The sequence below is a fragment of the Cryptomeria japonica genome, chromosome 3 (genome assembly GCF_030272615.1).
Source record: "Cryptomeria japonica chromosome 3, Sugi_1.0, whole genome shotgun sequence".
NCBI classification, from domain to species: Eukaryota; Viridiplantae; Streptophyta; class Pinopsida; order Cupressales; family Cupressaceae; genus Cryptomeria; species Cryptomeria japonica.
The window spans coordinates 205,669,658-205,682,307 of NC_081407.1; positions in this window are offsets into that span (position 1 = coordinate 205,669,658).

Genomic DNA, 12,650 nt, shown 5'->3' on the forward strand with positions numbered 1-12,650 from the left:
TATCAACTCTAGCACTTTGGAGAAATGATTATGTTCATCGGCAAACAAGTGACTTACGCACAGTCACTGGTATCTGGTACACCGACAAGATATATTGTTCACCGACACTTGGAATGACATGGAAAATATCTGGTTATGTCAAAGACATCATTTGGACACTTTATCTTGGAGATATGTTCATTGGTATATTCGTGTTTGCATATTTGCTATTACCGGCAAATAAGTCCAGATTAAGCACCGACAGGCTCATCTATTCCAGATCAACATGACACGCTTTGGAGATGATTTTGTTGTTATTGTAAATGCATTAAGCCGACATGTTGAATCGGATATTGCATCAGTTATTGATTTACTTGTAAATTGATTTTATTGTAATATCCTTTAGAGCTGACCTACTAAAATTGGTCTTAGGTTATGCTATATATGTAAGATCTTATTTGTAAGATCAATAGATGATTGGGAAAAAGAATTAGAAGGTATATGCGAGAATAAGCAGAGCTATACATGCAGACATCATTTAAGGTTAAGAAAGGTTTTTGTGAAGGCTTATCAGAATTGAACTGGTACTGAATCCAACATATGAAGATGCTAGTTTGAGAAGTACATTATTATTGGATTTAACCATCCAATTGTAGTCAGTGTGACTCCTATTTGTGTTTGAGCAGTGAGCTCTAGGCACTTGGCCTTTCTGCATGTGCAGAACCCATTTGTATACACATACTATCTGCAGTAGTATCATCTGATTGTGGGTAAGGTTTCCCACCGTGGTTTTTCTCTTACAGGGTTTCCACGTGCAAATATTGGTGTTATGTGTAGTGGATGTTATTGTTTTTCTATTTCATGCATTAATCTTTACCGGTACTATAATTAACTTATAAACTATCTACCGGCATAAAATCTGATTTACCAGTATTAAGCATTAAGGTTGGTTAAGTTGTTTTTGGTTTGAATTATTTGACAACTAATTCACCCCCCCCTCTCAGTTGTCTCTGGGACCTAACAATCCAGATATTTTCAAGTACATTTAGATCTGGTATTCACAATTTTTCTTTCTACAACATTTCATTGATTTCTTATTTGTTGCCTTGACCTTTGGCAATTCTGTCAAAGGGGGGGAAGTGGATGTGAAAAATGTCAAGGGACATAAGAAGTAATATATAGCTCAAGGGGAGTAGCCTTCTAAGATCATATTTTGGATAGGAACCAGTACAACACTTTAATGATCCATTTTCCACATGAGTGTTGCCATCAATGCTAAAGGGGGAGATTGTTGGCATTTTGATGATGTTGTGATTGTCATTGATGGACACACACTTGATTTGTGTACACTTTCTTGATGTATGAGTTATGCTCAATCAGTATTTGTTCCAACCAGTATTATGTATTATAGTCTTTAGACTATCGGTGTTTTGCAGAAGATGTTTACTGGTCACAAATTGACTGAAGACCTCAAGCAGTATGAAGACCTCAAGCAGTACAAAGGAATAAAGCAGTAGTTAACACTTTTCTAGTCTTCATTTTTGACAACCGGTAATCGGTAAATTGTATGAATCAGTATTACTCTGTGATGAGTTATCATCCACCGACACTTTGGTGGTGATTTTGTGTCGTGTTACCAAATGTGTCTAGATGCACTGAACCTAGGAACTTGTAATTTAATCCTATTGGACCGACATGAAATCATACTCCTTTATAAGGATATCATGTATAGGATTTTAAAAAAAGAGATAAGGGTTTTGTATGTGCGATCATAGAAGAGAAGATTAGGTCTGTGTGAAAAGTAGGAGGGTGGAGATATTGAAGACTGAAGTAATGCTGAAATGCATTAACAATGAGCTTTCAAGGATCTAAACAAGCATATTGTGCTAGTATCTAGATCACTCACTTGTTGATTACTCACATCTTCGACAAGTCTGAAACCCTTAACCGGGTAGGCCCAACAAAGCCTTTGTAAATCCTCTAACAAGGTGGTTCACAACTGTGAATCTGAAATCTTGTCACAAGGTAGTCTTTAACAGGACTTATCTCCTAACAGAGATCTAGATTCCTAACAAGATCCATTCTGGTGAAGAACATTGTATGACCTTAACCGGTCTGGTTTTTATTCTGCAGATAGTTACTTGTGAGTTTTTGCTCATCGTGGTTTTTCCCATTTGGGTTTCCACGTCAAAACATCTTGTGTTATGGTGATTGTGCTCATGTGGGTGAATGCTTAGTTTTCTATTTGGTTTGCATTTATCTTAACCGGTTTATTAGTGAATCTGTTGTACCAATTATCTGCTAAACTGTTTAGAAGTTTGAGTTCAATGTTTTTCTGTATACTAATTCACCCCCCTCTTAGTATTCATCAATTGGTATTAGAGCAAACCTTTCTATAAGTCTAACTACTTGGAAGGAGATATGGGGGAATACACTGTGAGGGAACTTACTCATCGTCTCACTCAGACTGAGAGAGCCTATGATGAACTCAAAGTCAAGTATAAAGTCTCTCTGGAAAAAAGAAGAGAGCATGCTGAGAAACTAATGGAACTTACTGAAAATAGTTCTTCTGATGAAGCAGACATGGATGCCCTAGTTGAAGAAGTTGTAAAATTGAATGAATCTAATGCTAGCCTGAGAAGGGAACTAGAAGGACTGACTATTAGAATTTGTCAAGAGCTTAAGAACCAAAGGAAAGCTGAAGATCTGGTAACAGACAAAGATCATGAGATCTCTAAGCTGAAGCAAGAAATCAGTGCCCTTACTGCTCATCTTCAAGAGAGTAAAGTGGAAAAAGAAGAAATGCAAGGTGAACTAAACATGGCTATTTCTAAGAATGCAACCTTGAAGGAATCCATTGCTTCTATTTCCAAAGAACTTACTGAGACAAAGGAGATACTTTCCAAATTCAATAAGAGTATTGCTAAGCTAGAGAAAAAGCTTGAATCGACAAAACCGATAAAGAATACCATTGGACTTGGTTTCTCCGGTTATGAGGAAGGTGAGACTTCTAGAACAAAAGATGTAGCATCAAAGAAGAAACCAACATCAAAGGATAAAGGTAAGAAAAATTTTAAACCTGTTTTCTTTAATTGTCTCAAGGAAGGACATACTGCTAATGTGTGCAGAAATAAGGCTTACAATAACTTTCCTTATTTTCTAAACAATAAGCCTAGATCCAATAAATTTAATGGAAACTGTTATGCATGCAAAAAGTTTGGGCATAGAGCATTTGAATGCAGGTTTGTTTTGCACAACACTGGGAGATACTCTCCAAGGACTCAAGGAGTTATCTCGAAACCCATTGTGAACCAGAATCCAAACTGGTATAATGCCTATGACCATTAGTTAGGTGGTGGTGGCTATCAAGCAGCAACTGGTTGGAGAGAAACCTGTTTGATCTATCATGGTAGCAATCACACTACTGCAACATGCATAAGGAAGAATAGTAGTATGAACAATGGACCATGGAGAGCACTTGGAATGGTATGCTACCATTGCAACAAACCGGGACACACTGCCAGAACCTACAGAATGAGAAAGAACCTATCAGATAATATACCGATCACTCCAAAAGGGAAGATTGATGTTGAAACCGTTCAAGTGGGAATGAATAAAACATGGAAAAAGAAACCTAAAGAAGTGTCACAAGATGAACCGGTCTCTGCACCTAGTGTGGAAGTCTTTGAACCAACAAACTGAGCTTTAGAAAAGCTTAGGGGGAGCATATCGATGAAATATCTTAACTGGTATACGTTACCTGTCAATCGACAAAAGATTTTGAAGCGGTAAAAGGAAAAATTAGGGTTTTTACCCTAGCGGTGGAGCATTTATTATGGTAGGTGAAAGATCGTTTAAAAAGGGATTTTTGACGCCATTTTCACTTATCTATTTTTGAGTGAAGGATTTTTCAAGTGCATAGCGATAAAGAGAAATTTGTCAAGTGATTCAAAGTGAATTCAAAATATTGTAGAAGAATCCAAAGATCATTTTCAACCAATCAGGTGAAGAGCACCAAAGCGGTAATCCAGCAACCGAAGTGGTGTGTTGTGAATGACATTACAAAAACCCTAAATTTCAAAGTGTGAAGGTATTTCTCAAAAAATTTGTCTATCATTTAATCATGGCTTCTACATCACACTTCAATTCTAGTGCACCTGTAGACTCAATGAATTTTATTCAAAAGAAGATGAAATAAAATGCCCTATCCCAGATACCCATTGGAGTCATAGTTGAGGAAGATATTTCAGCTTATATTGATTGCAAATTGGAAGACCTAGGATCCCTAGTGATCCATTCTTAGCTAGGTCTATTCTTTGGGGATGACAAGGAAATAAAACTGGAATATAGAATCCTAGAGAGGAAGAAACTACACAATGCAGTTTATTTTCTTGAAGAGTTCATGGAAGACTACATCCACATCATCTTGAGAAAAGTACATGGTGATAAAATGTACCTCGAGCGGATGCATGATATCACATCATAAGAAATTCATGCCGTCACCAATTTCAGTAACATTGGTGAGGTGCCAGCTTTAATGAAGGTCATCAAGACTGAAATGACTAAACTCACCAGTTCTCTGAGCGACCAACGGGGAATGACTGTAAACCCCATCAAAGATGACTTGCTTAAGTATGCTTGCATGGTGATCGACTATTGGGTGTTTTATGCCAGCAAAATAAACCCTATCCCCACTGTTGCAGTAAATGCCACCTATAGAATAATTAAGGAAGATGTCTCTTTTGATTTGTGTACCTGTTTGCAGAAGCAACTGCTATTGAACCTGAAGTCCATTAAACAGGATAATGCTTTAAGGTTCAGGTTCGAACAACTCTTGGTTGGCCTATTTTTCTACTTTCAAGGCTATTTTCCAGGAGTAGGTGATATTCAATGGTTTGCTAACCAACCGGTCTCTAAGAAAATTAGGGGAAGTCTCCAAGCGGTGGGAACCAGTAATCTTGAGATTCTGAATAAATATTTTGATGAATTCAGGTGGAAAATGAGCCAAAGGATGAGGATTTTTGGAGATATTGTAAAGAAATATGAAGATGACATCTACTTTCACATAAAGGTAGATGAATGTATAATGGAAGCAGTAGAGCCAAGAAAGGAAGCAGTAGAACCTATGGGGTATGAAGTAATGTATGACATGTTGGATGGGTATGCCTCTGCCCTGATTGCCTCACCCCTAGAAGCAAAGAAAAAGTGAACCAACACCTACTTAGAGAGGGTAACACCAGTTGAAGATCCTTCAGTGAAAAAGGGAAAGGCAGTGCCATCGGTATCAACACTGGTTACCTCAACAAGCCCAAAAGTGACCAAGCAGTCACCTGCCAAGAAGAAACCGAAAGTTGCACCCGCTAAAGTATTTGAGAGGAAGCGGAAGACCAAAAGCAACTCACCGGAGTCAGATGATATCGAACCAGAAGTGCAGCCTAAGAAAACCAGGCAATCAAGCAAGAAGGCTAAGTCCATCGGTAATGCACCTACATCATCAACACTGGTAAATATTGACATCTCTTCTTATAAGCCTTGACACATTGTCAAAGGACTTTAAAGAATATCAAGAGAAAGGTGCTTGATGACTTAAAATAATATTTTGAAGATTTTCCTGATAATGAGAAGGAAGAAGTAGAGTAGGAAATGATAAAATATTTGTGTGTTAATGACCGGTCGCCATCTGAAATTAGATCGGTGACACCTAATTCTCTATACAATTCTTTGGACAATAAATGGCGCATTGCCATTGAGAAAGAATAGGAAATATGGGAGAAAATCTTTGCTCAGTACTTTCTCGATGCCTCTAACTCTGAATTGTTTGAGATAATGGACAAGAATAAAGGTCTCTTCTTCATGAGAAGAAGAAGACTCAGGCTGCTAGAAGGCAGAACCTCTGAAGGGGAGAAGGACACTCATCTACATGCCAAAGCTATTGTTTGGTTACATCAAGTGTCTGAGGCCAATAAGAAGGCTGAACAAGAACCTAACCTATCCTCAGCCAAACCAAGTGAGGTATTTGATGGTGAAGGAGAAAGAGTTACAGGATAGGTTGAAACTATTGATGTTGAAGATGTCACTCCAGATGCAAAGAAGGAAAAGGTTGATAAGGAAAAAGAAGAGAAGGAGAAACTGGACAAGGAAAAGGCTGATAAGGAGAAAGTGGAGAAGAAGGAAGAGAAAAAGAAAGAGGAAGAGAAAGAGAAAGAGGAGGAGAAAAAGAAAGTGGAAGACAAGAGGAAACAAGAAGAAGAGAAGAGAAAAGAAGGGGAGAAGAGGAAAGATCAGGAGAAGAGGAAAGAAGAGGAGACGAAGAAAGAAGAGGATAAAAATGAGGAAGAAGATAAGAAGAAGGAATAATTGAAGAAGAAGCAAGAAGAGGATCAAAAAGAGAAAGAAGAAGAAAAGAAAAGAGCAACAGAGGAGAAGGAAGCAGAACAAGCCAAACAAGGAGAGACTCCCAAGGCTACTAGTGGTCAAGCCAAACCAGTTGACATCGCCAGTCCTATTGATCTCCAATCTGCAGATGAATGAGAGCTGGTCTAAAGAATAAAGCTTGCAGAGGAATGATTGGAAGCATTGTGGAGGAAGAAGGAACAATATGTTATTCAAACTGCAGTTGACACTCTTACTAGTTTGATTCCTGGTACTAACCTCCCTAGTACCGATTCCTCTTTGTCAAAGCTTAAGCTTCTATGTACCATTGTAGAGGACCAGGTCCAATGCTTGGAAGAAGTTGTTGAAGAAAATGCAAAGAAGAAGCATGAAAAGGCACTCAACACTGCCTTAGTCAAGAAATTGAATGAGCTCCGGTCTCAACTTCAGAAACAACAGAAGGATATAAGTGTGGCTATGGATGAGGGCAAACTCCTATTGAGCAAAATGAGCGACCCCCATCTATTTTATGATGATGTGCTTACACAAAAAGATAAATTCCAATCATATTTGTAGGCATACATACAAAACTTCAAGATGCCATATGATTCCTTCACTACATATGGGCAAACAGTTCATCGTTATCGACTTCAGTCCACTAGGATAGAGTTAGAGATCAACAACCAGTCAAGAGATTTGCAGGAGCTCCAACTGGTCTTATTACCTAGACTACAAATTCTTCAGAAGTGCTTTCTCAATATGGAAGCCTTAATAGTAACTAAAGAGACGAGTACCATTGATGCCATGGAAGAATAGGTATCTCAGATGCAGACTGAAAGTGAGGTTGCTACCTCATTACTTGAGTCATGGTCATTAGACATGAATACTTTTTTGCAGGATTTTAAATCTGTTTTTGACAAGTTTCATTCTTTATTGTCATAAACATTTACTCAATTTTAATGATAATGAGAAATAGGGGTTCTTTTGCAGTACTTTGTCATTGTTGGCAAAGGGGGATTAGTATTTAAAATTTTGGTGAATGTTATGTATACTTTCATGTACCTCTTTCAGGGAGTAGTATAAATTTGTAATTTCTGCAAAAGGGATAGTGTATATGCTTAGGGGGAGTAATTTTGAATATTGCATATTTTTGTTGTAAAAACACTTAGATGTCAAAATTTTCCTAAGTGTTGCCATCAATGCCAAAGGGGGAGATTGTTGGCATTTTGATGATGTTTTGATTGTCATTGATACACACACATGCTTTGTGTACACTTTCTTGATGTATGAGTTATGCTCAACCGGTATTTGTTCCAACCGGTATTATGTATTATAGTCTTTAGACTATCGATGTTTTGTAGAAGATGTTTACTGGTCACAAATTGACTGAAGACCTCAAGCGGTATGAAGACCTCAAGCGGTTCGAGAATCTCAAGCGGTACAAAGGAACAAAGTGATAGTTAACAATTTTCTAGTCTTCATTTTTGACAATTGGTAATCGGTAAATTGTATGAACCGGTATTTCTGTGATGAGTTATCATTCATCGACACTTTGGTGGTGATTTTGTGTCGTGTTACCAAATGTGTCTAGATGCACTGAACCTAGGAACTTATAATTTAATCCTATTGGACCGACATGAAATCAGACTTCTTTATAAGAACATCATGTCTAGGGTTTTAAAAAAAAAAGATAAGGGTTTTGTATGTGCGATCATAGAAGAGAAGATTAGGTCTATGTGAAGAGTAGGAGTGTGGAGATATTTAAGAATGAAGTAATGCTGAAATGCATTAACAATGAGCTTTCAAGGCTCTAACCAAGAATACTATGCTAGTATCTAGATCACTCACTTGTTGATTACTCACATCTTCAACAAGTCTGAAACCCTTAACTGGGTAGGCCTAGCAAAGTCTTTGTAAATCCTCTAACAAGGTGGTTCACAACTATGAATCTGAAATCCTATCACAAGGTAGTCTTTAACAGGACTTATCTCCTAACAGGGATCTAGATTCCTAATAGGATCTGTTCTGGTGAAGAACATTGCATGACCTTAACCAGTCTGGTTTCTATTCTGCAGATAGTTACTTGTGAGTTTCTACTTACCGTAGTTTTTCCCATTTGGGTTTCCACATCAAAACATCTTGTGTTATGGTGATTGTGCTCCTATGGGTGAATTCTTTGTTTACTATTTCATTTGCATTGATCTTAACCAATTTATTAGTGAATCTATTGTACAGGTTATCTGCTAAACTATTTAGAGGTTTGAGTTTAATGTTTTTCTGTATACTAATTCACCCCCCCTCTTAGTATTCATCAAAGATTGTTGGAAATTAACACTGATATGGGTTATAGGTGTTGTCATTGATGGAAACACACTTCATGGGATATTTGACAATCAATGCAAGTGACATTCAGGGAACTGGCAGACATGTAACTTACAAACCTGGAACCAGTATTCTAAGGCTGACATAGGAGATTGATCTGGCAAGCGTGGAAGCGACAACGGTCATATTGTTTCATGTTTATATTTTGTTTGGGATGACATGTGTGTTATCATTTGAAATATGATTGTAAGTTGACATAAGGCATTTGTGTAAATGGGTATATAAGTAAGTCCATGTTACATCATTTTGTGGATATGATAGATAAGGGATGCGATAGGCTATGTAATGTTATGTGAGTGAGATCTTGATCGATAGAATATGAATGTAAGGATCTGTAATCGGTCTTGATTATTTTTTTAGAGGTTTGGGAAGCGATCTAAGTTATCGATAAGGGAGGTTACAGTATAACCAGTACATACAGTACTTTAACCGAAACTCATCCAGCATAGCAGATGCACATTTTGAGTTCAATTTTTTTTTGTAATCTAGCACATTGGATCTATAGTCAGTGAGGCTCCTTTTGTGATGAGAAGTGTGCCTTCCTACATGTGCAAGACCCTCTTGTAATATTTATTCAGTTGGTCAGTGGAAAGATATTATGGGTCGCCAATCCCACTGTGCTTTTTCCTCTTTGAGGTTTTCCATGTATAAATCTTTGTGTTATGGTGTTGATTCATGTGGCTGCATTAATATTACTTGTTGCTATTTTGTTTTTTGAATACCAACTAATAAGTGGATTTGTTAATAAGGCTAAAAATATCTTAACAGCCAGAACAATGATTCACCCCCCCTCTCAGTGTTCTTGGATTCAACCAATTTGTATCAAAGCTTGGTGCCTCGGAATAAGTCTAACAGCTTGAGGAAGCTCCTAAATCCGGAATCCATGGAGATGAGTCTACAATAGGAACTTGAAGTAGCACTTGAAGACTATGATGCTGAAAGGTTGAAGAACTTGAAACTGCAAGATGATTTGAATATTGCAAAGGAATTCATCCTTACCCTACAGTAGAGGTTATCATCTACTTAAGATAAAAGGAAGGAACTTTTACAAAGTCCGGGTGATGAAGAGAAGAATGCCCTTAAGGAATTGTGTCAAAAGTTGAGTCATGAGAATAATGTCATGAAGAATTAAATGCAAGCCATGACCATGAGGATGTCCAAAGAGATTGAAGACCAGAAGAAGAATGAAGAAAATCTTGCTATATCTCTGAAAGATAGATCTGAGGAATGCACTAGGTTGGCGCATGCTAATGATGTGTTGAGAACTGAGTTGGTATAATCACAAAACAATGAGCAAGAGTTGGAAAGAATGGTGACAGTCCTAAGAAGTGATTTGGATGCTGAAAATGAATACAAAGAAAAGTTGAGGGTCAGTTCTGCAAGGCTTGATGAATTACTGAAGGATCAAAGAGACATTAAAGGTCTTGGATTTGAGCATGGAGAAAGCTCCAGTACTGAAAATCAAGGGAATCTACCAGACAACTAGAATTAGTAATCATTGGTAGGGAAATCCAATGCACACAAATTTAATGGTAGATGCTTTATTTGTAATAAGTTTGGTCATAGAGAAAGTTAATGCAGGAATAGAGAAAATCAGAATCATAATGCAGTTCCCAGATAGTGTTCAAATTGTAAGAAGTATGATCATGGGACATAAGATTGTAGAATTAATGTGAGATGTCATGCATGTGGAAAGTTTGGACATATGGATAATCATTGTAGGTCAAGGAATGATCAAGGACTCAACAAGGAAATTCAGAAGAACAATGTTACTTGCTATGCATGCAACAAAATAGGACACATTGCTAAATATTATACAAGCAAGAATACACTGGAAGGGAATGACACATCCAATGAGAAGGGAAAGAAAAAGGTTGATAAAATCCAATAAGCTCATGCTAAATAGTGGGTTAGGAAGTCTGAAGATGAATCAACAAAGGCAAATTCCATGGTTACTCAAATGATAAAGCAGAATGTTCCTGCATCGGCAAGAAACACATCCGGTAACTAAGGCATTAGCCTTAGGAGTTAAATTAATGATAGATTCTACATTACCCCTAGTAGAGGTCTAAAAGCTTGTTTCAGATCTTGGTGAAGTCAGTTTGGAGGATAACCGACACTGAGCTATTGGATTTTGAATTCAGTATGATATATCGGCATGCATTAACATCAATAAGAAATTAGAGTTTCACAAGATAAAAGAGATAATTTGCTTCATTTCTGATCACAGAACACTCAGAGAGAAGCAATATGATTTTAAGGCAATCAAGGCAATTAAGAGCATTTTCCAGTGATTTCTTGTATTTTTTGAGAACATTTTCAAAGGTTTTCACCGCCTTAGGTTGAGAGGCATTTTCTCTATTTTTGCGCTACTTTTCTAAAATCGTGATGGCTTCTAGATCTGCTCCTACTTTGGTAAATGTGGCTACTCCTATTGTGGTGGTCATTAAGGATCATCCACATCTAGAATTAAAGAAATGCCCTCAAATTGCAAAGGTCGATGACTCCATCAACGCATTTTCTAGGGTTCTTGATGGAGTTCTTTATGTGGAAGATGTGAGAGCATATATTCACTATACTTTGGAGGAATTGGGATCATCAGAGATTAAATCAATGTACTTGTCCACTTTGTTGAACAAGAATGGATTGATCAAACTAGGATTTCAAATTCTGAAGGATCAGAGTTTCACTGATATTTTGGAGATTCCCGAGTTTGAGGATGATATGATTCAGTATGTGTTGAGTTGACTCCATGGCGAGTTCATGTGGCTTGATCGACCCTATAAAATCACCAAGGAGGCAATTTGTGATATCACCGGTTTACCACAGGTCAGATAGACACCAGGTAGGAGGAAGATTCTGAACAATGAAGTGAAAAAGCTAGCCAATGTCACCTTTGACAACTGGTCGATGTGGATTAGCACCATCAGAGATAAAGATGTTAAATTTGCAAGCATTATGATCGGATACAAGGTAACTCAATCCAACAGGTTGCACTCTATTTCTACTTTTTGTATTTACTGTGCACACAAGATGGTAAAGGAAAATGTGAAATATGATCTATGTCATGGTTGTGCAATGTATTGATTTCAAATTTGGGAAAGATTAAGGGAGAATAGAAAGGTACATTCTGGTATGGGAATCTCATTGTTTGTTTAATGCTTTTCTTTTTAAATGAGATACTGGGAACCGGTAAGAGGCAATGGGCTTTTGATATACAGGTAGAAAAATAGACTAAGGATGTCTTGAGAAATTTGGGATAGGACAAAGACTTCATTATGTGGGGTTATTTCAAAGAATTTCATAAAGCAATGAGGAGGAGGGAAAGGATACCTAAGCATATAGTTGATAAATACTCTACCGACATATGCTTCATGGTGAAGAAGGATGAAACCTTAATGGAGGTAGTACAACCTAGAACAATTTGGGTTACTAAAATGAGCTATGAGGTTGATGCACAGATCTTGGATCTCTATGCCAAGATGCTTATAGATGCCCTGGTTGATGAGAAGGAGAAAACTTTTGGTAATGCAAAGTAGAAGGAATCTCAAGTAAAAATAGGTTTCAGTAAGAAGAAAAGAGAAGGACAAATAAAGAAGGTTGGAAAGGTTGTCCAGAAGATGTCCTCTGAGATCAAACAAATCATTGGTTTACCAAAGACATCTCCTCTGGCAACTATACAGGATTCTCTGGAAGTAGGAACCAGAAAAAATATGTTAAAGAGAAAGAAACCAGAGACCTTTATTGCTCCTCTTGAATTTGGTTCTAAGACTAAGGATGAAACCCTGAAGATTCCTAAGATCTACATAAAGATTCAAAGGAAGAAGCTCGAGGAAGGGAAGCTGCAGAAAACCAAAGTCACTCCTCCTATAGCACAGAAGAAAATTTTGAAGGAGAGGAAGCCTACTGAGAAAAGG